Raw genomic sequence first — 27,464 nt, 5'->3', positions numbered from 1 at the left:
CTGCTTTTGCTCTGACTAATAAAGTTCTTCATTCCCTGCTCCTGTCTTCTGTCAGCATCCAGGAAGGCACAAGAGCTTGCAAGTAGGATGAGATCTCAGGCCCTTGACTGTTCCTGACAGACCAGGCTCTAACCATGCAGCCAATCAGACTGGGACTTGCCTGCAACGGGAACCATCAGAAATGATGGCATTCTTTCTTCCACATCATTGTAGGAATGGTCAGGAAATTGGGCCTTAGAGGAGGACCTCACTCTCAGAACCAAGGTTTGGGCTCTGAACCAAGGCCAGAAAGGAACACTTTCTTCCCTGCAAACATGGCCATGTAAAAACGTTCTTGTAATTAATGAAAGATGACAGCCAGCATCAGAACTGGAACCTATTAGAGGGTCTAGGCCTCAGGGGACCTCTGTGGGTTTGACTGGAAATCTCACATCTGCCCCATTTCTTTTTCCTCTCCTCCCTTGAAATTATTTGGAAATCATTTCAAACTGATAGAAAACTTGCAAGAATAGTACAGAGAAAACCTGGGCCAGACACCTTTTACCTCCATTCACTTGTTATTAACATTTTACCTAATTTTCTATATTATTTAGTGTGTGTGTGTGTGTACATACCTTTTAATGAACCATTTAAAAGTTATATGCATTCAAGCTATTAATTCCTGTAGATAAGCTTATACTTGAGATCCAAGTTTTTCCAAATTCCATTAAATGGTGAATAATGTTAGCCTGAAGTTGCTATTTACTTGGAACACTTTTATTAACTTGAGAACTTAATAAGGGACTTGATGATTGAGAGTTTGGGCAGCTAGTATTTCTCCAATAAAATAACTATTTTCACCTCACAGGAATATTATGATACTGCATATCATAGTGTCTACATGTAATATATAACATATTATTGTCTCCAAAGCATGCTTTTAGAGATACCATTAAATTTTTAAAATTTAATTTCTTCCTTAGGATAGGATATAATTTAAAGTTCCATGGTTTCTACTGTTACTTGGAATGTAAGATTTTAAAATATTTACTTAATTTTCTCAAGGATTTTATATATAGGATTAGAAAACTACAACATAGGAATGCTGACTGATTATCATATTGAAAACACTTTGCAAATGCTAACACTACATAAATATTATTAATCATGGCTTGTTGTGACTGCACATGGTACTGGTTTTATGTATAGAAAAAAGAAAAGTAGCTTAAAGAAAAGGTACAAGTGAACCAGTTTTTAACAGATTAATTTTTTAGTTATCTGGAATTCTGTGCACAGGGTCTTGGCACTACTGTGATCCCAGGTAAATAGGCAGAAGATATTCTCTGAATATTTTAATGAAAAATTCAGGAATGATATTAATGGTAGTTTTACTTCATTAAAATATGATTTTATTATTAGTTAATCGTGATTTATAATACTGGAACCAGACTAGAGAAGAGCAGAAATCATAGCCAGTTTTCTGATACCAGTTTAGAAACTTAGCACCAGATTCATATTAATTCCACAATTCATTTTAGAAAAGAGAGGAGCTGGTTTTAATTAGGATTGAAGTTTCCTACTGTGACTTGTGCTTGGAACAAGAGAAAGAGAGTGTCACATTAACTTGAAATGACATAGGGTCTATCTTAAGAAAATAGAGCCAGCAACTTCTTACTAGAATTTTACATTGTGGGAAGGGGAATAATAACTGAATCTATCAAAATTTCAGCTAACTTTAATAAAATATCTGAACTACATTGTTATAATAAAAGGTGGAGGGCATTTTGTTTTTGTTATGTAATACATAGAATTTATAAAACACCTAAAGGACACCCACATATCCTCTACTTATCTTAAGAAATATACAGTAACCAATACAGTTGTAGCTACTTGTGTTCTTCCAGTTGTCACTACAATTTGGTGTGTTTATTATTTCCTTGCATTTATGTATATTTTTATGACATGTATATATATGACTATATACACACATGCATTCATATTTACTTGGGGATATATATACATATATATGTATATGTAAGGATGTGTATGTGGAATATATGTATATCTTCCCTGGAAATATAAGTATGAATATATGTGTGTGTGGCTGTGTAAATCCCTAAGAAATATAGTGTTGCTGTGCATAACTTTCAAACTTTATATTCATGATATACTGTATACATTCTTCTGCAGCTTTCTTTTTTCTCCAGCAGTGTCTTTGTGAGTTTCATCTCACTGCCAGGGTATTCCAAGGTGGGAATAAATGATAACTGACTTATTTATTTTCCCATTGATGACATTTATGGATTGAACCATGTGAAATTTCTGTTTTCCCAGGAAAAGGCCTAATTAGCTTTCTAACATGTTAACATATATATGAATGACGTGACTCATAAAGGATGACCTTCCTGATATGACTTAGATATTCCAAAGACAGGGCAAAGTATGCAGCAACAAGGAGGATTTTCAGAGAAGATGTGGGTCTAGGAAGCAGAGTGAGGTAATTCTGAGTGAAGGGAAAGACCAGGGGCACTCAGGTCACTACTGTGCCAACCCTGACAGCAAGGACCAAGGAGGATACACCTGAAGGCTGGATTCTGCTAATAAAGTGGGTTGGCTCTGGATTAGCACATTGGGTAAGGAGCTGCGGCCAAGAGCCGGGAGAGACAGGCATGTTGGTGATCTAACAGCCCAGAAGATGGCAGGCAGGCAGGTCTAGAGAGCTAGGAAAGCAGACCCAGACAGGGAAATACCCTGCTCCTCCAGAAACAAGGGCAGCCTGTCTAAAAGGAGAACACCTGGCAGGGAGCTAAAAAGCCCTCAGGCAGTCAAACAGCCCGACCCCCTCCCTTGCTCCCTTCTGCCTCCAGGGGCTAAAGACTAGGAGAGGGGTTCACAAGGTGGTTTGAACCAGTTTCCTCTGTGCCAACCATTTGAATTAAGATTTGCCTTGCTCTACAGTAAAGATGACAACCAGCAGTAATCATGTTGTGTTACAAGGAAGGGGGAAGGGGTAAGAAGTTCAACTATGAAAGAAGACTGGAGAAAGATCATGAATATAGGGAGCAGACTATTGAGGTGAAATTTACCTTGTCCTCATTTGGGGGAGTGCAGGGGGAGAAGGACTGACTAGCAGCTGAAAGTAAACTAAAGCAAATAAGTTACACCTGGACGAGTTTGGGGGACAGAGGTATATGCCTGGAACTTAGGTGTTACCACAAGGGAAAAGACAACATTTAAGATAATCATTATTTCCTTCCTTAGGAAGAGAATATTTAATGCTTTTGTTGTTGAAGAGACATACTCAGATTTTTTAATATCTTACAGACATAATCCCAATTATGCAAATATCATAAACACATAGAACACGTGGATGAAATATACCCAAACATCTTTAAATCCTAAGACTGTCACTTTTTTCTGCAGATAATATGCATTTTCTACGTAAAACCATTTATTTTAAAAACCATATTTTGGAGTTTAAAAAAATCTACCGAAGACCACAGTGATGCTGGGTTAGAATCATTAGCCAGGGCCAGCCTACAGTAGAAGGGAAAGACAGATGCGCACATACACACACATGTGTATGTATAAGCAGAGAGAGTGATTACTTTTGATACTTTCTATTCTCTCCTAGCATAAATGTTCCCCCTCGCCCCCAGGCCCTCTCCATCTCATCCCACTCACCACATCCCTTCCTATTACCTCTGCGGCCACCTCTGTCCACCGTGCTGACAACTCTTTATTCTGCACTATCACTAAGCCAATGAGCTCATGACCAACAAGGTTTGTCACTAATGTTTTATTTTATTACCTAAAGGGTCCTTAACAGGAAAAAATAAGACTGGAAAGGCTTAAAGCAAAAGAATGATAAGGGTGACTTTTGGCACTTCAAGAAAATTTGGGCCAACGTTTCCTGCATGCCTCTCGACTACACCCAAGAGCTGATGTTGAGAATTGATTTTATGGCTTTAGATGTCTTGATTATTTTGTGATTTTAAAACTGAGAGAGCCTATAAGTAATATATCAAGAAACACAGCTGCAGAGGATGGAATAGCGTGCTTAATCAGCTGTGGCAAGCTGAGCTCTTCCATTCCCACTGTTGCATGTTATGTGACCCTGAAGAACCCTATTTTTCTTTGGTAAAATGTAGACTTTTGAGATCTTAGGATAAATTAAATTGTGCCAGGTATTCCTTTATCCAGTATGAGACCTAGTCTGTCTAAAAACAGGATAAAATAATTAAAGATTAGGTAACATAGAATAGGATATGAAGCAGAGCCATCTCTGGGCTGGCTTAAAATTAAAATACTTCGTTCAGTATCCTGGGAAGTTGGTTGAAGGAAGAAAATATATATTGTGCGTGTAAATTTAATATGTTCTCCTAGCATGAGCTACATTTTCAGACATAGTTTATGTGCTTCAATAATTCATCAAGATTTATTAGACCTCTGTCATCAGTATTTGATTCAGTCTTGTATTTTCAGCAGGAAATGATTTGTCTTCTCAAAGAAAATGTGCAATCTCTGGGTTCTTTCAAATATGCTCCATTTCCATACCTAAAAATAATGCTATCAAAGTGAAATTTTTATCAATAGCAATGCAAACTGTCTTGAGGTTATATATGGCTTTAATTTGATATTCATTAGCTAAGCTAACAGGTAAAGGTACTAAACTCACTATGTTTCTTTATTTGGATCCTGCTGAAATCCACAAAAATAGGAATTTTTCAAAACAATATGAAATGGAATTTTTTTTTCCTGTGGTATTTTTAAAAAGTTACCCTAGTTAAATGCCCAAACACAGAGAATGTAGTATCTGAATGATAATACTTCTAAATATTTTCAGCCACCCAATTTAAATGCTTAAGATTACTGTTACTTTTCAATAAATCAACAAGCATTAATTAACATTTATTTGACAGGCATTTTATATACAGAGAAAGCACTCAGCAAGAATATTCAACAAGTATTTGTATAGCTCCACAGTGCAATAATAGTAAAACATCATGATGAAAAAGACCCACTCATTCAGTGTCTTTCCAGATGTTCTTAAATCTTCAGTGGTATCAATTTTCTCCAAACCATGAGGTTTCTCAGATCTGCCTTTCATTGAGATGATATATTCAGATGGACCTTGTTTCTCCTTTAGCTGAAGAAACTAATACTAGAATGTCACCTCTTCAAAATCTTACTTTGGTGTATACATTACTTTTTAAAAAACACAAGGATGTGGAATATATTTCTATATGGTATCTTTTTTTTTTTTAACCTCACGGACAATTTTTTCATTGCTTTTGAGAGAGAGAGAGAGAGAGAGGTGACATGCATCCTGACCAGGGATCAAACCCCAAACCTTGATATGTGCCCCAACCAGGAATTGAACCCATGACCTTTCCGTTTATGGGACAGCGCTCCAACCAACTGAGCCACATTGGTCAGGGAATCTTTGTGGTGTCTTTTAACTCTCTTGTCTCCATTGTCAGGGGTGCTTCCTTGAAGCAGAAGTGAGAACTTGTTGGCTGAGTTGAGTTGAAACTGGATCCCTTGCCAGTGGAGAGTGTGACAATGAAGGAATATAAAAAGGGTTTATGTTGCCTCCATGGGCAATGACAACTTAAAGACAACTCTGAAGGGTCCCCTGACATGGATGCCATTACTAGACTCCGGGGAAACCAGAGGGAAACTCAAAATGGTTTAAAAAAAAAAAAAAGCTAGATACTACTTTCTCCCACCATCCCCCTTTGGTCACGTTTTAACAAATTTAAATTAATTGCAAAATTAAATGCCTGAAATTTTTGAAGTAACATGAAATGTCCATTAGGAAGCAAAATATGAAATGTTTCAATTAGTAAGTAAAAACACTAACAGCTAACACTCACGGCTTTAGCTACGTGCCGTGCACTGTTCTGAGTGCTTTACATGTATCATCATTTCATCTTCACATCCACGCTGTAGGGTAGATATTAATGTGGTCCCAGAATTCAGCCATAGCAGGTTAAACAAATGTCTTGAGGTCACCTGAGTAGAGACTGGAAGAGCTAGTATTGTACCCAAATATCCTGGCTCCAGAGCCCATGCTCTTCACCACTAGACTATTCTGCTTCTTACACAATGGGAGCATTGTCAATGTCAGATAACTGGAGGTGAAACAGTAAGCATGTCCCTCAGCTGGTCCTCTGGTAAACCCAGCTGGATTAGCATTGGTGACTGTTGTGTGCTTGCATTATTGAGTTTCTGGCTCTGGGATGAGCGTGCTTGCTCATGATAACAGATCAGCTGTTTCAGTTGCATTCAGAGTAACTGGGGATGTGGGGGACTGTCTCTTTAGAAGAGCCGGATGCCTCCATTAAAGCTTTGGATGTGCTGATGGAGTTTTCATTCTTCAACAAGTCATTAAATATTACATAATCCCAGTTAAGGAAGACCTCCTAGGGACCACAGAAAATCCTGCCAAAACCGGCTGTCAGTAAATGGGGAAAAGCTTTTAACTTCCCTTGTTATATTTTAAAAGAAAGAAATGGGATGGCTAGTAGGTAACTTGGTGCCTCACACAAAAATAGGTCTAAAGCTCCATCAGTAAGCAAGAGTCTGGTCAGGAAAGAAAAGCTGTGAAATTCAGTGGCCCCAATAAAACAGAACTAACCTGGGCATCAACCAACAGTGTGATTTGAGGACTTCCAGCTCACCTGAAAAACTAACCCAAGGACCCATTCATTCCACACTTGTAAACGCATTCTCTTGTCTTAAGGCTTTATTTCCTCATGAGCCTCCTTTGAAAATGTCACTACCCCTGGGAGAGGGCACAGCTTTTGCCTTTATCAGCCCACACCCGATACTGTTCATCACTTTAACAGGGGTTGGGTGACTGGCAGCCAAAGGGAAGAATAGCCCATGGACTCAGGCAGAGGAGTGAAGGAGAAAAGGTGCCGAGGAGGTAGGAGACAAACTCCGCTGCCTCACAGACTTTCCCATGCATAGCCCGTCTCTGAAATTTGATGAGTACAGTATTCAACCTAGAAAAGAGCACGGCTTTTGAGAGCCCTTTACAAAGACTGTCTTGTTCAATAGGGGTCCCCCCTTCTTCTGATGCCTTGAACTTAAAATCTTAGATTCTAAGACGTAGAGGTTGTTCACTCCTTTCTCTCCATTCCCTGAACCTAGTCAGTTATCAAGTCGCATGACTGTTCTCTGCATTGTTTCTTCTCTTTACCCCTTCCTTTGAATTCCAGCCTTTCACGCCATAGCTCAGACCCTTGTCATTTGTCCACATTACTCAGTGAAATGTTGCTCAGGGGGAATGTGGGTCATAGATTCCTCTGAGGTACATAATTCCCCAATGAGATTAGGACTGAATGGTCTGCTGTCCATACGCATTGTTTCACCTTCACTGAAAATTCAGGACCACTTCCCAGTGAGAGGCACTTTCACAAAGGAAGGACAAAAAAGAATCCTGAATGGGGTCAGGGACTTAAGAGGCTGAATGAGGTCAGGGTTTGAGAAGCTTTATGGGGGGCAGGGACTTAGGTGGGGAGGACACTAAGATTTGGAGAGCTCTACCCTCAAGTACAGCAGAGAAAGGAAGAGAGCGTGATGCTGTGGATACTACTGAGCAACGGACTCAGTATAACAACTTTGAAGGTTCTGGAGCTCCTGTATGAGCCCTTCCCATCCCCCTTAAAAAGATTCTGAAATGAGGAAGAGCCTGCATGCTTAATTTTGGAGATGAAAGAGAAAGGGTAAAAAGCAAGTTACAATCATTTGTATGCATAATATTTGCTTGTATATGCAGAAACCAGCTCTGCAGAGACACCCCAAGAACTGGAAACTGGCGGTATGGGAAACCTTCATCTAATCATATTTGAGGAGTTTCTTTTGCTTCAGGTTTTTTAATGACAACTATGAAGAGTTTGATGAGAAGAAGAAATGAGCTCACCCTGTGGTTTCAACTATCTACAGTCTAATAACCACTAAACATTTTTCTAAAAATCGCTGCAAGTACAAAACGTCTAATACATGGGTCGGGGGCAGGTCTGGTATTTATTTCAGCCCCTTCTCCCTATGGAACAGGTGAAGCCTTATCCAGGAGCCCAAAGAAAACACCCTGAGCTGGCCTGGGTCCTGTTAGTTGTCTTGGTTCTCGAGAATGTGCTGGTTTTTTTGTGCCCCATGCCAGTTTACATCAGAATGGTCACAACTATATCCATGACAAAGAACTCTCATTATATTTGCAAGAGTTCCAAATCTATTCTTCCTCAATTGCACTGGCTTGTTCTTGTTCCTCACCTGCTACTTTCTAGTCCCATGTGGTGCTGGATCTTCAGGAGGTTGACTTCCTTCTTGTGCCCTTTGCATCTCCTGAATGGCTTCCCTCTCCATGCAGCATGACAACAGGAGGGCTGACGGGCCCTACCTGATTTTTGGCATAGAAGGAGCAACTTCCAAAGCAAGTTGCTATAGTTACCAAGTCTTCCCCGCTGCATAGCAGTCATTGACTCTATGCTCTTTTTTGTGTTGCTCTGTGAGATGTTCTCCTTGGGTACGGCAGCTTGGGGTTTTGTCATTACTCATTTCAAGCCCACTTCTGTGTGGGCTGCACAGAGTGAGGAGCACAGGGACTCTATTATGGGGAGCACATGCACACACCCACACGCCCATGCATGCAGATTTCAAATTTGACATGCTTTAAATCACACACTTTTTTTCCACTAGGATTTCTTGCGCTGCTGACTCCATTTTAGAAGGTTTTCTACAATAACAGATGGTATATGGAATTATTTTGTACCTGCCAGGGAAATGCTTCTCTGTTTCTGAACACAAATTACGTGTGGAAAGTTCCCCCAATTCTTTTCTCAGTAATCATCTATTTTATATCTCTAAGAGGAAAAAAAGTTGATTGTAGATGAAATGATTCATTTGTGAGCACTTTTGGAAGTTTCAAATCAGCCCAATTGCTGAGCATTTTGCATTGTTTGTGCATGACAGTAATTACTAGAAATTGTGACATTTGGAGCCTAATTGAGCTTCTCTCTTATCTGACAGGCACGATGTTCTGAGTAGAAATTATGAAAACTAATGTAGTGGGGATGAATATTATACAGCCTTTCTATTCACCCAGCTCTCAAGGAAAACACAGAGACCACTGAGAGTTGTAGTTCATTCAAGGTCACAGTACAGGCAGTGACAGCTTGTGTGACTTCCCACCGGTTCCTAGCCCCATCCTCTGGTCCTTGTCCTTCCCAAGCTGTGTCCCCTTGCCGGCTGCAGGTGCAGCTGGGAGTAAACAGGCTGCTAGGCCCTCTTGGAGCTGACCTTTTGGCTGGAGATTGCATTTCTCTCTGGGCAGCATTGCTGCCACAGGGCTGTTGGTGGCAGCCCTGGCACTTTGACTCCTGTCACTCATGCCCTCAAGCAGGTTGATTTGGGGATCACTTCCTCTGTAAGGTGTTAGTTCCAAAAAGCTGGCTGAAGCCAAATAAGAAAGCTTTTCTCTCTCACTACCTCTGAGGCATGCCAGACTGGGATGCCCACAGGGACTGCAAAGATGACAACACGCTAAAGTGATTAGTGGAAAAAGAAATAGCAGCTGTGTCTTTCTCTACTACAGGGGTGGGCTTCTGGGCCTGGTGGGAGGGCTTCTGTCAGCTGTTTCTCACTGGGAAGTTCACAAACACAGGTGTGATGATGAACCTCCAGACAGGTTTCTCCAAGGACAAGCCCAAGCAAGAGCAACCCCATTGGGGGCGGGGGAGGCACCTGCCCTGGCTAGCACCCTGAAAGTCCTTAGAGGCTGTGTCAATCCATGCAGCCTACGTTACCCCCTCTCACCCAGTCCCTCTTTTCCTCTGGACTTGCATCTTCAAGCAGAATGGGGCCCCTCCATCACTTCCCATCCAGGCTACATGCCCTGTTTTTACCTGCTCACTATGCTACTTGCAGTTAGTTCTCAACTGTCTGCCACAGGCCCTACCCCTAAGGAAGGCGCCATGTGAGACCCAGATTTCAAAGCACTTTAGGCTCCCTGGAAGAAGACAAGGAGAAGACTGCATCAGTCTCCCCAAACTCCTACTTCTGTCTTCTGGGCCCAGGAAGGCGACCGGGCCCTGCTTGGTGCTGCCTCCCAGGCCTGCAGCTGGAAGCTCTCCAGTAGCCTCTGTCACATGTGGGACTCACCTCACTTATTTCTCTTCTCTCAGAGGTGGCCGTCCTATGCTGCCTGTTTTTCTAAATGTCTGAAAAACCATTGTTTCATAGACCCTGTCTGTTTCAATAGGTGTTTAAAGTCAGGGGTCAATCTGGTCCCATTGTCGTCAGAAGCAGAGTCCTCTTCTTTGTGAAGCACATCCTTTTCCATTGGATTCCATGACCTGATATTCCTCTGCTGTGTCTTTGCTCTAGAAGCTCCTCTGAGTCTCCTTTGCAGGCAGCCCGTCCCCGCTGGAGTCCGTCCACCACCACAGCCTCCTCTCCCCTCCCACTGGGAACTGCTCCCTCTATATCACTAATGAGATTCCCAGCCCAGAGCTCCTGCCACAGACACGCAGCTGCCTTGTCGACTACACGCCTGAATGTCTCCAAGCACCTCAAACTAAGCATGTCTGAAATATATTCATTATCTGCCCTCAAATTTGATCTTCTTCTTGCTATGTAGCCAGTTTTGAAGCCAAAACCCCACGTATCTTCCTGGACAACTCCGTCTCCCTCATCCCCACATCAAATCCACTGCAAGCCTTGCTGGTTGTCAAAAAGATCTCTAATACTCGTTCCCTCCGTGCTCACCCCTCACTGGTCTCCATCATCTCTTCCTGTTTTGTGCTCTGCTGCAGCCAATAGTGATTTTTTTAAGAAGCGCACATCTAATCATTTATTGTAACTGCTTCAAATACCTTAAAGACTCCATTTTTCTGCTCAGTTTGGCCCCTCTCTAGCCTCAGCTCACCCACCTCCCTTCAGTACCCCTTCCCACCCTCGCTAGCCTTTCAGTCCTCACAGGCCCTCACTCCCTGTGGTCACCGCTGTCCCCTCTGCCCAGAATGGCCATCGCCTACTTTGCCAGCTCCTCTTCAGAGTCAGCCCCGTCGCCACTTAGGAAAGCCTGCCTGGGTCAGGTCCACTGTGACATGCTCTCACAGCACCATGCCCATCCTTTTCTTGTCACTTGATAAAATTATAGCTTTACTTCTATTTGCCCAATTCTGTGATCAGTGTCAGCTTTTCTCTCCAGACAGGGTGAGTCTCCTGATGGTTTTTAAATTGATCTTTCCCCTCACCAGCACGCTCCCAGCTCTGACGCAAGGGTTGGCTCCCAGCCAGGACTCCGGGACGGTGCTGTGGATCACATGAGTGCAATAGGAGGTGCCCAGGAGGCAGGAGGAGTGGCCCAGCCCCAGCACTGGGAGGGGCCCTGTGAGGTGAGTGCACAGATTGGGGGGGAGAGGGGGGCAGGTACCAGAGCTGTTGGGGTACCCACAAACTGCTGTGCTTCTGACTGATTGTTCCTCAGAACTCTTCTCAGCTTTCAAAGGGATTCATTGAACTTTCCTGTCCTCCCAATACTTTAATACAACTTTCAGGAGGAAAAAAAAAAGTCAAGGAGGCTGCTACTCTAAGCCATGGGCACTTGACTGGCATGTGTGGCCAGACATAGGGTTGTGTGTGCTCCAGGCTGGCCCTGAGCTGCTGTCAGTGTCCCTAACAGCTTCTCAGCATCTCTGGCTGGGCTTTGACAGGACAGCCACCTTAGGCCCCTCCCACCCCACCACCCCATCATCATCTACTCCGACACTTTTCCTGGGAAGAGAAGAGAAGCACCAGGAAGGCAGGGGGACTCAGCCGGGGCCAGGCCTCAGGGGACAGCAAAGCCACACAGCAGTTTAGCAATTTCGGATGAAATGAGCAACATAGTGTGTGCCTATGGGGACCCATGATTAGAAATCTAGCGGAGGTGGGGGGTATACCTTTGTATTTTCTCTTCTATGCCACCACTTAGCAGGGTCTCACTGTGGGGGAGCAGGAGGCCCTCTGTGCGAGGTGGGTTGAGCTCACAGCTCAGGGTGCCTTTCTGACATCAGGCGGGTTCAGGGTGTTTCTGCTACAACACAAACAGAATCACCTCTATAAAGGGTCCTAGGGGAGGACACAATGGGTTTACACTTAGAAAAGTTACAGCATGCAGCATGTTAATGTGGGCACGAAGGGGAAAGAGTGAGTGTTGGAATGAAGACCGCAGAAGGAGAGTTAGCTGTGCTCTGATGCAGGGGGTGTTTGTTTAAAGAATGTACCAGCTCCTGATCCCGCCTTGGACACTGCGACCAGCACTCTCCCAGCTCTGCTCTTTTTCAGGGATGGGGTGGAGGATGAGAGGTGGGAGTCAGGAAAAGCTGAGGAGCCCAATGGGGCAGCCATTCCTGGAGCCCGGTTGGTGGCCTCTCCCCCTCAGAGCTCTGCAGGGGAAGCCCCACCTCAGCCCTGGAGGGAATGTCCAGCCCACCAGAGTCCCCCTCTCCCAGCCCCAGAGCCTGTGGTTGGTTCCCCACTCCTCTCTGGGAATTTTTGGCATGAAAGAGATGGTAACCCTGGGGCAAAAAAATGTGTGTGTGTGCGTGTGCGTGTGTGTGTAATGTAACTTATAGGGTTGGGTTGTGGTGCTTTGCAGGGAGGACCTGGGAGTAAACAGATAAGTAGATACTCCTCATTCCTGCCCCAGTGAGGGCCAAAATCCCTCAGACCAAGAAGGCACCCAAAGGTTTGGGAGTCAGGCAGGTTTTGTAATTGAATGCCATTCCCCATTTAACCAAGTTACTTCAGCTCCCAGGGCCTCAGTTTCCACATCTATAAAGTGTGACTATACAATATCTGTCTCTTGGGCTTGTCTTAGGAAACAGACTTAGAGGCAGAGATTTTGGATGTAGAAGTTCCTTGGTGAATGTCTTCAGGCCAACATGTGTAAGGAAGGGAAGGAAGCAGGACGGGGCACGGGGCCAAATTGGGGACAATCAGTTGCAAGGCCTCAGCCAGTTTCACAGGGAGCTCCACGGATGGCCTTTCAGAGTTGTACCACTTTGAGTGAAGCAGGCCAGACCTTTGTGTGTCACCCACAATCCTGAATGAACCAGCTGCTGGACACTGGCTGCTTCTGGGGAGAGGGCGTGACCTTGGGTAGGGTAAGTGACTCAAACAGTTCCTCCCCTTCCCCACCAGCTGAGGAGGACCTGGTATTGAACTGCAGCAACTACTACAAGATATTGAAGGGGATTAAATAACACAACATCTATTTAATAAGGTCAGAATTAAAAAGAAATGAATGAAATCTAAGTGGTTCATGTTTTCGCAGCCTCATGCTTGGAAAAACTGGCATTGTGCTACTAATGTTCTGAGCTTTCATCCTATACTCAGCCTCCCACAGGGGAGGGAAGGAGCTTTTGTATTTCAAACTCATTTCAAACTCATTTAAGGGGAGCAGGCTGGATGTTCACAGCCCAGAAGGGATAGACACACACTTGGAAATGGCTCTGGAAATGGTCCTGAATTAAAGGGAAAAGGAGAGAAGTTCCCTACACCTGAGAGACGATCAGTGCACATGGATTCTGATTTGAGAGGGTTGGTCTCATACCACATGTATTTAGCTCCCCCACAGGAGAAGGGGTGTGTGTTTCAGGGGAGGGGACTGTATACTTCCCATCGTTGCTTTGAGAGTCTCAGAGAAAACCCACTGGTGCCTGTCAGAGCAGCAACAGAGTGGCCTCTCTCTTAAGACTGAGCAGAGTCCCTGTGAGATGCCAGGAGGAATTCAACAGTAGGTGCCCTTTCCAGAACATTCCAGGCTGCATAAAGCTCATTCTCCTGGGGCTTCTGCATGACTCTAGGGAAGGAAAGCTCTCCATCACTGAGACCGGTGTTTTCCACTTGCCAGGTGGGTTGGGGTCTAGGGTGGTTATCTGATTGAGAGAAATGAAACATTTTATGGAGTAAAGTTCACACCCACATCAAATATTTAGCACCAAGCAAGTGCCTAGCACTTAGTGGGCACACAAAGAGAAATCCATTACTTTCTCTTTCCTATTCTCTTCTGTAAGGATATACCTAAACCTTGCAAGCAGTAGAAAGCCTTTTCCTGGGGGGAGGGGACCCTAGAGAGAAAGACATGCTTCTCTGATAGATTCTTTCTCTAAACAATTGCAAACAGTTATTAAATATTTACTATGTTAGGTTCCTCCTAAGATGGCAAACTAAATCAGGCTGTTCACTAATCAATACTGAAGAAACACAGAAGCAAGAGGGAAATGCGCACTTGGGGAAACAAACAAATGAAAACTAAAGAAATAAACAGATCCCCCAGTAGGCGTTAGGAAGGTTGTCCTGAACTCCTGTATGTGGCAGGGGTGACTGCCACTTAGGGTGGAGGAACCCAAAGGCCGTGGTGAGACTAGTTGGAGAGAAGTCTTTCAAAGGCTGTCCTTGCTTCTCCCTGGAGGAGCCTGTGACAACCGTTGCTACTTCTTCAGTGCGGAGCTCTGCAGCAGTAGCCCGGACTCTCAGTGCAGGTGTCTGCAGGGAAATTGCTGGCAGCACACAAGTCCTGCTCAGATGAGTGATAAAAATGGACCTGGACTAAACAGCTAACCTCTGAGGTCATCCCTCACCTCCTGTGTCTCCACACCTCTAAGGGTTGGGAGATTGCATGCTGGGGGACTAACTCCTCCCCCATCCTACCTGATCTTAAAGATTTACAGATGAAATTTTGACCAGAGGGGTTGCCTGTGAGAAAGCAAACGGCCCAAAGGAATCAGTAGTGATTTTATGATGGCTGGGACTTACCATCCTAGGGCTCCATCCTCTCTCTTCTCCTTAGACTCACTGAAACTGACCCTTTCCCAGTACATATTACAAAATAGAGCAGGGGAAGTATTAACAGGTAACAGAAGAAGAGAAGAGGAACTGAGCTCACCGGCCAAAACGACTGGAGAAACACGACTATTAAACAGACTGCACAACATACGCCATTGGACAGGAGTATTTGAGCAGATGGACCAAGAATTTAAAATAAGCACTACAAATACACCGAAAGAAACAGGGAAGATTTTAACGAGAATTTGAAAATCACCAAAAAGAACCAAGTGGAAATGTTAGGTGTGGGAAAAGTAAGTAATAAAATAAAGAGCATCCTAGATGGCCTAAATAGTAGGAGTGAAACAGCTAAAGGACAATAGTGAGTTGGAAGATCAGGGTGAGAAGTTCTCCCAGAATGCAACAGAAAAGGGTGAGATAAGAAAAAAAAAGATATTAAAAAAATAAAACTAAGATACCACTTGGCTGCAAAATAAGAAGAAAATTTTACCCTTTGCAGCAGCATGGATGGACCTGAAGAACATTACGCTAAGTGAAATAAGCCAGAGAAAGACAAATACCATATGATTTCACTCATATGTGGAATCTAATAAACAAACTGAACTAACAAGTGAAACAGAGACAGACTTGTAGATAGAGAGCAGGCTGACAGCTATTGTGGGGGGCGGTGAGGGGGTGGAGGGACTGAGCAAAAACGAAGAACTCATGGACATGGACAGCAGTGTGGTGATCGTGGTGGAAAGGGGATGGGTAGAGGTGAAAGAAGGTATAGGGGGATAAAGGGTAATGAAAAATGAATTTAAAAAATACAAATACAAAAATAAAAATATGAATAAATGGAAGTTATATATAGCAACATTAAAAAAAACTAAGAGGTGTGTAAGATAAATGTCTACATCCGCATAATTAGAGTTCTAGAAAAAAGAGAAGAAAAACAAGAAATGGCTATATTTGAAGAAAAAGTAAAGCTAAGTTTCTGGTACTAAACGATTATATCCAGCCAATCTGTTAATCAAATGTAAGGATATAATAAAAATATTCTCAGAAATGCAATGCTTCAATATATTAGACATTATATGTGCACAAAAATTAACAACAGAAAAAAAGGAATAACAGAAAAAGATATACCCATTATAAGTAGTATACCTAATAAAAAAGCTTCAAATATTCCAAACAAATGAAAGAACTTCATAGAGAAATATATAATCCTACAGTCCTACAGTTGTAGCTGGAGAAACAGTTGATCAAGCAGAAAAAGAAACCAGAGATATTAAAGACCTAACAATAAAAGTAAACAAAGATTTCTTTTCAAGCACACCTGCAACATTTAGAAGAACATATGATGTTTTAGGCAACAAATTAATAATAAGTACATTCAGAAACTAATAAGAGAAATAGAATAAAACAATTTCTTATGCTAGGAAATAAAATTACACACTTCTAAATAACTTTTGAGCTAAAGAGAAAATCATAAAGGAATTTAAAGAATACCAGAACTACAGTGAACACTACACATCAAAATTGAGGGATCCAACTGAAATTTAAGAAACACTTACAGCTTTGAATAAACTTATCAAGAAGACAGGAATGGTAATAATAAATGAAGTGAGCAATCAATACAGAGAATTTGAAAAAGAGAAAGAGGAAATAATTATTAAGGTAGAAATTAGTAAAATAGTGAACACAAAAAATGGTTGACAGGATTGACACAATTTTTTTTTCAAGTATTAACAAGGAAGATATTTGGCAAGATTTGATTTTAAAAAGATGAAAGAAGATGTAAATTTAAAAATACAGAAAAAAGAGAAAAATAACCACAACAGAAAGATCAAAAGAAAATGGAGGAGCACAAGGACACTTGTCTGCCACTAAATTTGAAAGCCTAGATGAAAGAAATGAGTTCATAGAAAAACATGAAATGTTAAAATTAGTAAGGAAAGAAATAGCTTGAACTTGGTCAGTAAATATTAAACAAATTGAAAAGGATATCAAAGACATGCCTTCCAAAAATCCCAGGCTCAGACAGTCTCACAGGTGAATTTCATCAGACTCTGATGGAACAGATATTCTTCTCATACAAGTTGTACCAGAAAATAGGAAAAGTGAAAGCTGCCTGGTTTATTTTATGAATTTAGTATAATCTTGATCCCAAAGACAGAACATAGAGAAAATTATAGACTCGTTTCACTTATGAACCTGGATACATATGCAGAGCGCAAACTATTCACTGAATACATCAGTTAATTTAAAACATAATACATCAAAATCAAGTGAGGTTTATTCCAGGAGGAAAAGGATAGCTCAACATTATTATAAAACTGTGTAATTTCCCACATTCCACACATGTAAAGGAGATTATATAATTATTTCAATCCTTGTAGACCAAGCTATTGAAAGGATCATTACCTATTTATGATAAAAACTCTTAACAAACTAAGAATAGAGGAGGTTTTCTTACATTGATAAAGCTTACATACCAAAATCTTACAGCAGATACATACTTATACATAATGGAGAAACTTTAGATGCAGCTCCTTCAAGACAGGGATCAGAACAATAATATCCCTTATGGACTGCTGTTACTACTACTGCTGCTGCTACTACTGCTACTGCTACTACTACTAATTCTCCTTAACACCATCTTACAGAATACTAGGGGTCCTGGGCAATATTGAAAAGAAAAAAAAATACATATAAAGATTGAAAGGGAAGAGTTGAAACTATCATTATTTTTAGTAGGTGTAATCTTTCTAGAAAAATAAGCAGAAAAAATAACTTATTAGTAGTAATAAAATAAAAATTCAGCAATATTGCTGAATTAAGATAAACCTATCTTATACTATACAATCAAAATTAAGGTACCATTTATAATAGAAATGAAAAACTATGAAGTATCCAGGAATTCACTTTATTAATATGATGCCTGTATGGAGGAATCTTTAACAGCTATTATAAACACCATAGGATGTGTCAGTAAATGGAGAGTCTATGCTCTTAAATGGTGTGATGTGATATTATAAGGTTGCCAATTATTCCTCACATGAAGCTATGAATCAGATGCAATTTCAGTGAACATTCCAGCTCAGTTTTTCGGACGAACTTGGTTAGCTTACTCTGATATTTATATGAAGGATTAAAGATTCATGACTAATCAACCTTACAAAAGAAAACAAAAGATAAGGAAGGGGTCTAATCATACTAGATATTGACATACTACAAAACTATTATTAATATTTTAAAGTGTAATTTTGGAGCAAGAACAGGCAAATCAATAGACAGAATGGAGGTCTCAGAGACAAATCCAAGTGTATGTGGAGACAAAGGACAGAGGTGACCCCACAAATCAGTAGGAAAAAGACACATTATTTAGTAAAAATGTGTTGGGAAATTTGGTTCACTATATAGAAAAAAATAAAACTGATCCTACCCAACATCACATCACCAGTGACCAGGAGATAAATTTAAAATCAAAGAAAAGAGACACACTAAGTCAGACATTGCTAGTACAGCTCGTTCCAGTGTTGTGAATCATTTAAAATAATTATTTTCATCTGTAGGCTTTTTACTTATATCCATTAAACATCTTATGCTGAAATGTAAACTCATTCACTCGTATTTTGTCCTATGAACACCAACGTATCTGACCCCTGGTGTTGGTCACCCCCCTCTTCCTTTCTGAAGACTGGTGTTTGGAAGCAAGCACCCCCACCCGCCTGCACTGACTGCTGATTTCTTGAAGGCTTTTCTGTCTCTCTGGATCCATTAATAAAATGCAAATTCCTTTATGAAGGGAATTCTTAGTTGATGCAGACTGGCCTTCCTCTGCATGTGCGGGTTAGTTGGAAGGCAGACAGCAGCTGGACAAATGGGGAGAAGAAGAGGGAGGATTAGATGGAAGAAAGAAATTAACTGACACATTTCTGCCTCCTCACAGTTTCTTCTGAGGCCCATTGTCTCCCACTAAGCTTCAGTGGCGCAAGGCACCCGGTCAGCTGTGGTTGCCCCTTGGGCGGCTCTGAATGAAGGTGACAGTAATCCTTTCAGATGCCCTGGGACTGTCCTTCACTCCTTCAGCTCTATTTCCCTGAGGTTTATGGGACGCGGAGAGGCTCCCTGGCTACGATTGTGCTGTTATTCACGCATTGCAAGGGCTCAGCCCTAATAAGAGATTTGTTTGAGATTTGATTTCTGTTTGCTCCCCTGTCTTTTTTTCCAGCCTTCTCTGCACTATCATATTGACTTGCCTCTGGTCCTCCTTCCCAGACTTGTCTCTCACTTCCCTGATTTTGCAGTGATAAAATATGTGACTCCCCTTTCTCCTACACTGTCATTGACCACGTCAGAAGAACATTGGAGACTCTCCCAAGGCCTCCTCAGGGTGTATGAGTGAAAAAAACAACCTTGTATCAACATTTTTGCAGATGATTAAAATAAGTTTTATATTGTGAGTTACATTTTATGCTCTGTATCAACAGTGAGGAAAAGTGTGTGTATCTTTTATAAGTCACCAGTTCTGAATGTGAGTTCACTTTATAGAGGTGAGTTAGGGCTGGCGCTTGTCCATAAGGCACAACCAACTGAGTGCTCAGTCACATGAGAGTAAATTGCAACCGACCCTGGTAGGAGTATTTTACACCATGGAAATGGGCAAACACTACACATCAGGGCTCCTTGCCCCAAGAAGGGGCTGTCCAATATTTGCCAGCATGCCATTGCCTTGGGGGCTGCAGGACGACCTTAACAGGGACTCAGAGAGACAAGACAGAAACTATGAAAAAGAGCCTCTCCTTCAGGGAGAATATGCCTTAAATTCTCAAGTCACAGAATTGGTCTTAGCTGAGAAAAGAGATTTGCTCTTGGCAGGTGTGGCTGACAAGTCATTCTAACTGATTATGAACCTTGGAGCCTGAGGTGTAGAATAAATAACCAAGTCCAATTCCAAGACTGTACACCTGAGAATGTGTTATGTGAAGTAAGCACATTTAAAAAATAACTGATGTTTTTAAAAAGAGTAGTATTCTGAAAATTTGACAACGTAAGTTTCTTTTTTATTACTGTCACTTACAAGGGACTTTCTTATTTTTGTACATGTGTAACTTACGTTTTTATTCTATGGCTGACTGTCCAACTTGCAAGGCCCTGTTTTACTGGGTGTGAGAAAAGGTCCTAACTGGTACCACAAACCCTCACAGCTCCAGGGCAGGGACACAGGTGTCTTGGGCAGTAAGGGCGGGTCCTGCTTGCTGCCAGTCAGTGGTTGCAAGCTCCTGTGGGTCTCTGGCTGACCCCCTAGGGGTTCCTTATGTGAGGAAGTCCTGTTTTCTGCACTCTGGGAGCAGAGTCTGGGCTCCTAGAGACAGCCGCAGCCAAGGGTGATGAGCAAACACCACCCTCTGTTTGAAAGAATGCGAAGTGAGCTGTTCGAAAAAACGTGGGGAGGTTGAGTACGAAGCCATTTCCCAGTCACTCTCTTGCTCTGAGGCACCTCTTTTCTGAGACCCATTGAACCATAACAGCGTGGCAATGACACACTGGGAAAGGCCCCAAAGAGAGCTCTTTCTATTAATTTTCTCTAAGTAGGACCTCTGCAATACATGATAATTTTTGGTGTTATAATTAGTTCAGAAAATTCATTAGTGATGTGTTGCCATTACATGTTATTAGGAACCCAGAACCATGTAGTATTTTGGAGCTAAAAGTTCCCATTTTCTAAACTACCAGAAGGCCTGTGATATGAAGGGCCTTGCCCAGTCCCACAGCTAATTAGTGGTCATGGTGCAAGGACAGAGCCCAGAACTCCAGACCTGAAGTTCAAGACTTCTTTACTTGGCTGATTCTGTTAACTTTCATCTCTATGCACATGAAATGTTTCTTCAGCACCTGGTTTTTCAGAGATGACTTTGAGAATATGCAACTGCTATTGAAAGGTAATTTTTAAATCTATTTACTAGTTATTTGTGTAAAATGGCACATTGATACAAATATAAGAGACCGAATTTTTTAAGTATTCAGCATTAGTTGAAGGCTAGATTAATTTTTACAGAGCATGGAAGTTTGTGCTCAGACATGCATGCTGGATGACCAGCAGGTGACAGTGTTTGCCTGCCTTACAGCATCTGCTAGCCTGCTAAGGGGAGGAATATTGTTCTGGGCCTCTGGGTTAAACACTGACCCAAGGACTTCTTTAGAAATGCTATCAGGTTGAGTGCATGGGCTACTGTTCCCTGGGCTCCCCTGCACCTACCCTCTAGCACGCTAATAGAAAATAACCTGGCAGTGTACCCTCCTCCGGAATGATCTGTCCTCATCTCTTTGAGGGGAAAGAATTGAGAGAACAGAGAAGCAATGCTGACTTGTCCGGGCTTAGCTGGATTGTTACTTTAAGTTTAACTTATAAAATGCTTTGAAATATTTTTTCCACTTGCTTTCCATTTAAAAGCCTAGCAGGGCACATGTGCGGTAGGAGGCGAGTTATGCGGAGGTGGTCCCAGTGGCAGCTGGTCCCAGGTGGGCCGCTGTCTGGGGGTCAGGATGGAAGCAGCAGGGTCAGTGGGCTGGAGAGACGGGACGGGGCAGGCACAGATGCAGGAAGGAGGCAAACCACACTGTAGCACACAGACCACTGTGTTCTGCTTGCAAGCCCTGGCCAAAAAATAAAAAGAGCAATAATAATGGAAAACATTTTCATGGCCTTACTATGTGCCAGCCATTGTTGTAAGTTTCTCACATGAACTGTTTCATTTATTTCTTACAGTTACCAGTGAGATAGATACTATTATTATATCCATTTGACAGATGAGGAAACTGAGTTTCAGCAAGAGAAACTTGACTGTGTGACTTGTAATGAAGTCAGAACATGAACAGAAACCTGGGGAGTCGAGTGCCACGCCTGGCACTCATCAACTCCAGCTCTCCTGAGCAGAGGGGAGTTGGGCTTGGACCTCAGAGCTTCTGGATAAGAGAGGCACCTGAACACCTTGTTAAAAATACAGTGTCAAGGCCCCAAACACTCTCAGAAACCCTGATTCAGATGTCCTGGGGTGAACCCCAAAAGACCATGTGAAGAAGCCTCCAGATTATTTGGGGATAGGTGGCCTGACGACCTCACTTTTTTGCTTCCACCACCTCCTGGGCCCTGCTACAGGAAATTTTTTTGAAAAACATTAATTTTTTTTCTTTTATAATAATTTTAAAAACTAGTTACTATGAAAACTAGTGAACATTTAAAATATTGACAGGACAGGGTGAGCCCTTTGTTACGTTCAGCCTTCCTTGGAGCCTTGCTAAAATTCCAGTCCCCATCCAGCACAGCCTGGGTTCCCGCCACCATCCCAGCCTGCATGTGGGGATTCAGAACGAGCCACCCTAAGATGTGCCTCCATGGTATTCACATTATTTTGAGCTAAAGCAACTAACATTCTGCAGACACAGAGAAACTTTTACCCCTTATCCTCTTAACTATATAGAAGAATTTTAATTATGAGCCTGGCCCACAATAAGAGTTATCACTGGAAATGACTGTTTATGTATCTTTATGGCAGGGAAAACTAATAATTACAGGACATGTGTTCTTTCTGCAGTGACCTTCAGAAGCCCCAAGGTGCACTGCCCCATCCCTAGCTCAGGATGTCTTCTACATCCATGTTCCTTTTCCATCCTTGAACCGCTAATATATTTGAGGTCTCTGACTCCTGCATGTATGAGGGATTGCCATACATACATATGCAGTTGAATTTGGTCATTTTCTTTTGTTAATCTGCCTCATGTCTAATTGATTATTAAACATCTTGAGAGTAGAGGAAAGTTTCTTTCTCTCCCACATGCAGAAGCATGTTGCTGTTGATTTGAGTATTTGTTGATGTTTCACTTCTTAAAAAGAAAGGAAGAAAACAAAATTCAAGGACAAATGAGCAAAGTAGACACAGGAGATTAAGAGCATTCCTACCCCTTATAAGGCTCGGATTAGTGGGTGGGGGATTTGTTCCAGAGACGTGAGTCTTGCCCGGCTCTGACAGAGGTCAGGGAAAGCCCCTGCTCTCTCCTGCATCCTTGCAGGGGACACAGGTCCCCGTTGCTGGGGGCACCGCAGCCCCGGATCTGGCTTCCTTTTGAGTTCTCAACTACCAACTAGTACAAATTAATGTGTATTTCTCATCCACAAGTGCAAGGTTCCCTTTAACTATGTAACTCTCTGTACTTATGAACCCAAAGCTTTCTGTGCTCAATTGCCTTTCTTATATGTAATAGCAGTTTGGGATCGCAGCAGGCAGAAGAACATCACTGCTGCCCTTCCATGGCTGACATCTTTCTGATGGGTTTAAACTGTTTCCTTAGTGACCACCTGCCAGGGCTCCACCCAGGTTTTGGAGTCCTGAAGTTTACATAATTTTGGAGGCATTCTTAAAAACAAAAACACATATTAAAAAACTAGGTTTATAAGGGAATATTTATTTAGAATCAGAAATCACAAACCAGAAACACGACAAATACTATAAAATGCAAATGACATGTTATTTTTATAAATTAACTCTCTGAAACCTCCTTATAACATTTTATTCTCTTCTCTTTTGTGTTTGCATACTGTTTGATCACCTCTTCATATGATAATGACTTTATAGTATTTTTTAGGGAGAGAAAAATATTTTTCCTCAAATCCAGATGATCAAAATTTGTTTTTCATATTATATTTTAGTAAAGTTTCTTCCAGCTTCACAACTGTTTTCATAGGCAATGTGATATAAATGTTTAGGCTTGTAGTCAAACGTTTGGAAATGGCAATTAAGTTTCTTTTGTACATAAGCTGTAAGAGCTGGATGAATTGTCCACAGACTTGCTTCTGGCTTCATATATTCTAAATATTGATTCTTCCTCACTGCCCCACACTTCCCGAAGGAGCTTACATTGCTACACAGCCCCTGGCCTTGCACTGTGCATCAGGAGGGTGGATGAGAACGGCCAGTGGGAAGTGGGAGATTTCCTCAAAGCTGTTCCTCAGGGCGGCTCGCAATAACTTAACAACACATGGAAGTAAGTGTGGACCACATGAAACGTCCCGTGAAACCCAAATTAAAGGTACCGCTTACTCAAGTCCCCCTAGTGCCCAGAATGTCTTCCATCACTCTCCTGGAGTGTGGTGATGCAGGGATGTCAGAAGGGAAAAAAACTTCATTGAAGTTAAAATATCTTATGTCTGCACAGTTTACAAGAACATATGACATGTGCCTGACTGTGTGGCTCAGTGGATTGAGCGTCGGCCTGTGAACCAAGTGTCACTGGTTCGATTCCCAGTCAGGGCACATGACTAGGTTGCACTCCAGATCCCCAGTTCGGGGTGAGTGAAAGGCAACTGCACATTGATATTTCTCTTCCTCTCTTTCTCCTTTCTCTTCTCTTTAAAAACGGATAAATACAATTAGAAAATAAAATAAAATAAATAAATAAAACAAAAACATATGACATGTGAACGTATCGCTAGGGTCCTTCCTACCCAGAACCTTGAAGTGAGGCAGGTTGGCACTGACAATTCATTAGCCTCAACATTCATCTACCTCTGCTGCTGCCAGGTTTGCAGAAATGAAGCAGAGATGTCTTCCTGTCATAGCTCCGTGGTCGGCAATGGCGCTGGAGATGTGTGGCAGGGACAGGTTGTGTGTAGCTCCCTCCACACTGGGACAGCTCTCCGTTCAGCAGCAGGACCCTTAACAGAGAAGGCCGGATCTACCTTTAACTCTCCACCTCCTTTGCTAAGATACAGAAAGTGCGCATCCTTAACTTTTTAATTATAAACACAGCTTTGGAAGTGGCCGTTTTTCCATAGTGGTGGTTTTTGCCCCAAGGAGAAGAAAGGCACAGTTTGATTTTCTTATGGTCCAAGTAAAAGTGTGGGACGAGGGAAGTTGGGGTCTGATGTCCTGTGTGGGCTGGTGTTATTGTGTGCTGGTTGAGTGGCTTCTTGGGACAGCTCCAGGTGTCAGGAAATTACTTCTTGTCAAACTTGAGGTGATAATAGGACAATACCTGGCAATGTTTGAGGGTACTGGGAAGGCAGTGAGACAGAAGAGAGAATTTCTCCTCTTGTCTCTGCCAACCCGAAAATGTAGGTTATTACCAACAGTCTGGTTTATAGGGAGATTGGGGTTCAGGTAGTTACAAGAAGATATTGTGCTTAGGGCTTCAGTTTTAGTTTTTATTTTTATTTTTGTGGGGCTGCAAATTTGCCATTTGAGATGGAGGATCAAGGCTGGCATGGCAGGCCCAGCACTAATTTTCTATAAGTATTGTCTTTGGCTCACAGCACAAGCCCTGCCATAGGACAGATACTCTTGGAAGGGGCAGTATACCACCCGACTGTGTTAATTCACCACAGTGAGAATGTGTTCACCAGAAAATCCATATACTTGATGTCTGGGATTTTCAAGAAGAGATCAGTCGTATAAAGTGATGGTGGTGGTGGGGGACTATGTAGAGAGTTCAGGACTCTGCTCTCCCTTTCTCCCCTTTTTTTCAACAGGAGGGGCCCAAAGCCCCCTATAAGTAACAAGAAGGTCCTGGCATCAAGAACAAGAAGTAACCTAAGGGAGCAGTAGGTAGCGGTGAAGGTGAGAGCATGTCAAAAAGAAAGTTCAGCTGCTTCATGGACTGGTATAAAGCTGACCTGGAGTCTCTAGAATAACATACAGCCTTCTGTTCCCAGAATCCTGCTAAGGAAGGAAGGAAGTGATGTGGTTCCAAGATCTGGTGCTGATGTGACTATGTTCTCAGTACTTCCCTGGATTTGTACTATCCTGGGTGGTAGCAGTAATGCAGTGGCCACTCACTGCCATGCTGGCATCTTTTCCTTCCTTCCCTCTCCCTACCCCCCCTCCATTGTTCTTTCCTTCCTCAAATGTCCATGAATGCCAGTCATTCTCCGGGTGCTTGGAGGCAGAAGTACATCAACACAGAATGAGTTCCTATTTTAAAGAGCTTATATTCTAGTGAGGTGAGATCCACAAATCAATCACTATCTAATAGTGGTAGTTAGAAACTCTACTAGGTGTTTATTTTGAATTTGCCTAATTACTCTGCAAATTGGGTTTATTATTCCCATTTTACAGACAGGGAAATGATACCTCAGACAGTGTCTGAAAGCCTGTACTATTCTGTAGAATGAATGAATGAATGAATTAGCCAATAAGTAAATGAACAAAGGCACCAAGGATTTAAGTGGCTGACCTCAGACCACTTAGCTTATGTGACATGCTCTTGGTTTGGTTCCAAACCAGTTGGGTGGGGTTAGGGGATTACTTCTCTGATTCTGGAAACATAGGCAGGTAGACCTTTCCCTGATGAGCTCATCAATGTTTTTACCCTTTATTTGTCCCTCTCCTTTAAAAAAAATTCTCTTCTCCCCTTCTTCTCTTCTACTCCCCCTCCATTTTCTCCTCCTGTCTGTGGGGGACATCGCTGCCCTTCCCAGGGGCTTTCAGGCCTGTAGAATCAGCTTCCCCAGGAGAGTGTTGTGAGGTGAGGAGGGAGCTAAGGAGAAGGGAGGGGAAGCAGCCATTCTTACCATGGTCCCACCCAACCAGGGAAGAGGTTTCAGACAGGACTGGTAAATACTGACTGGCAAACAGTCTATTTTGAGAAGACTCTGGTTACGGGCTGGAATGTGCGCCCGCCCCCCACCCCCCAACACATCTGTTGAAGTCCTAAGCTTCAGTACCTCAGAATGTAGCTATATTTGAAAATAAAACTCTAAAAATGTTTTTTTAAGTTTTCAATTATAGTTAAGACACAATATTATATTAGTTTCAGATGTATAACACAGTGATTAGACGTGTATAACTTACAAAGTGACCACCCCGATAAGTCTGGTACTCACCTGACATCATACATAGTTATTATAATAGAAAATAAGAACTTTAAAGAGGTGATTAGTTAGAATGAGGCTGTTATGGTCAGCCTAGTTCAATGTGACTGGAGTCCTTTATAAGAAGAGGAGATTAGGACACACAGAGATACAACAGGGGCATGCATGTGTCGGGGAGAAACAAACTTCCCTCTGCCCTCAAGGTTCTTCTGGCTGGTCTTATTATCAAATAGACATGAGACAGATTAGCAAGAGAAAATGACCAAATGTGATACACACTTATGTAGGGGAACCTACACACATGAGAGAGTCAGAGACCCCTCCATACAGGCGAGGTTCAGAGATAGAAAAGAGGTTTGAGGTATATAAGACTTCTGAGCTAGGGATGAGGTAATGCACCTTGGGGGCTTCAAAGGGTCATTTCAGGATGATAAAAAGAACAGATATTTAGTAAATAGACATTTTCCCTGCCCTATAGATGGGTCAAAAGAGGTTATCTCTGACAACCTTTTATTATGGGCAAGGTCCCTAATTCAATTTCCTCTAGGTGGTTAAAGGGAAAAACACGAGTTTCTCTTGAGCTTGAAGCTAAAATTGCATTTAGCTCAAAGTACTGTGTACTAGTCAGGGCACATCTTGGGGTGGCTCATTCTGAATCCCCACACATGTGCAGAGAGATGACTATTCTGAAGAGACAGCAAGAGGGAAGCCACCTCCAAGCCAGGGAGAGAGGCCTCAGGAGAAACTAAACCTGTATACACCTTGACTTTGGACTTCCAGCCTCTAGAAC

This window comes from Furipterus horrens, unplaced genomic scaffold (genome assembly GCF_987537825.1).
Source record: "Furipterus horrens unplaced genomic scaffold, mFurHor1.1.pri manual_scaffold_6, whole genome shotgun sequence".
NCBI lineage: Eukaryota > Metazoa > Chordata > Mammalia > Chiroptera > Furipteridae > Furipterus > Furipterus horrens.
The sequence above is the reverse complement of the archived record's forward strand: the minus strand, read 5'-3'. Positions refer to the sequence as shown.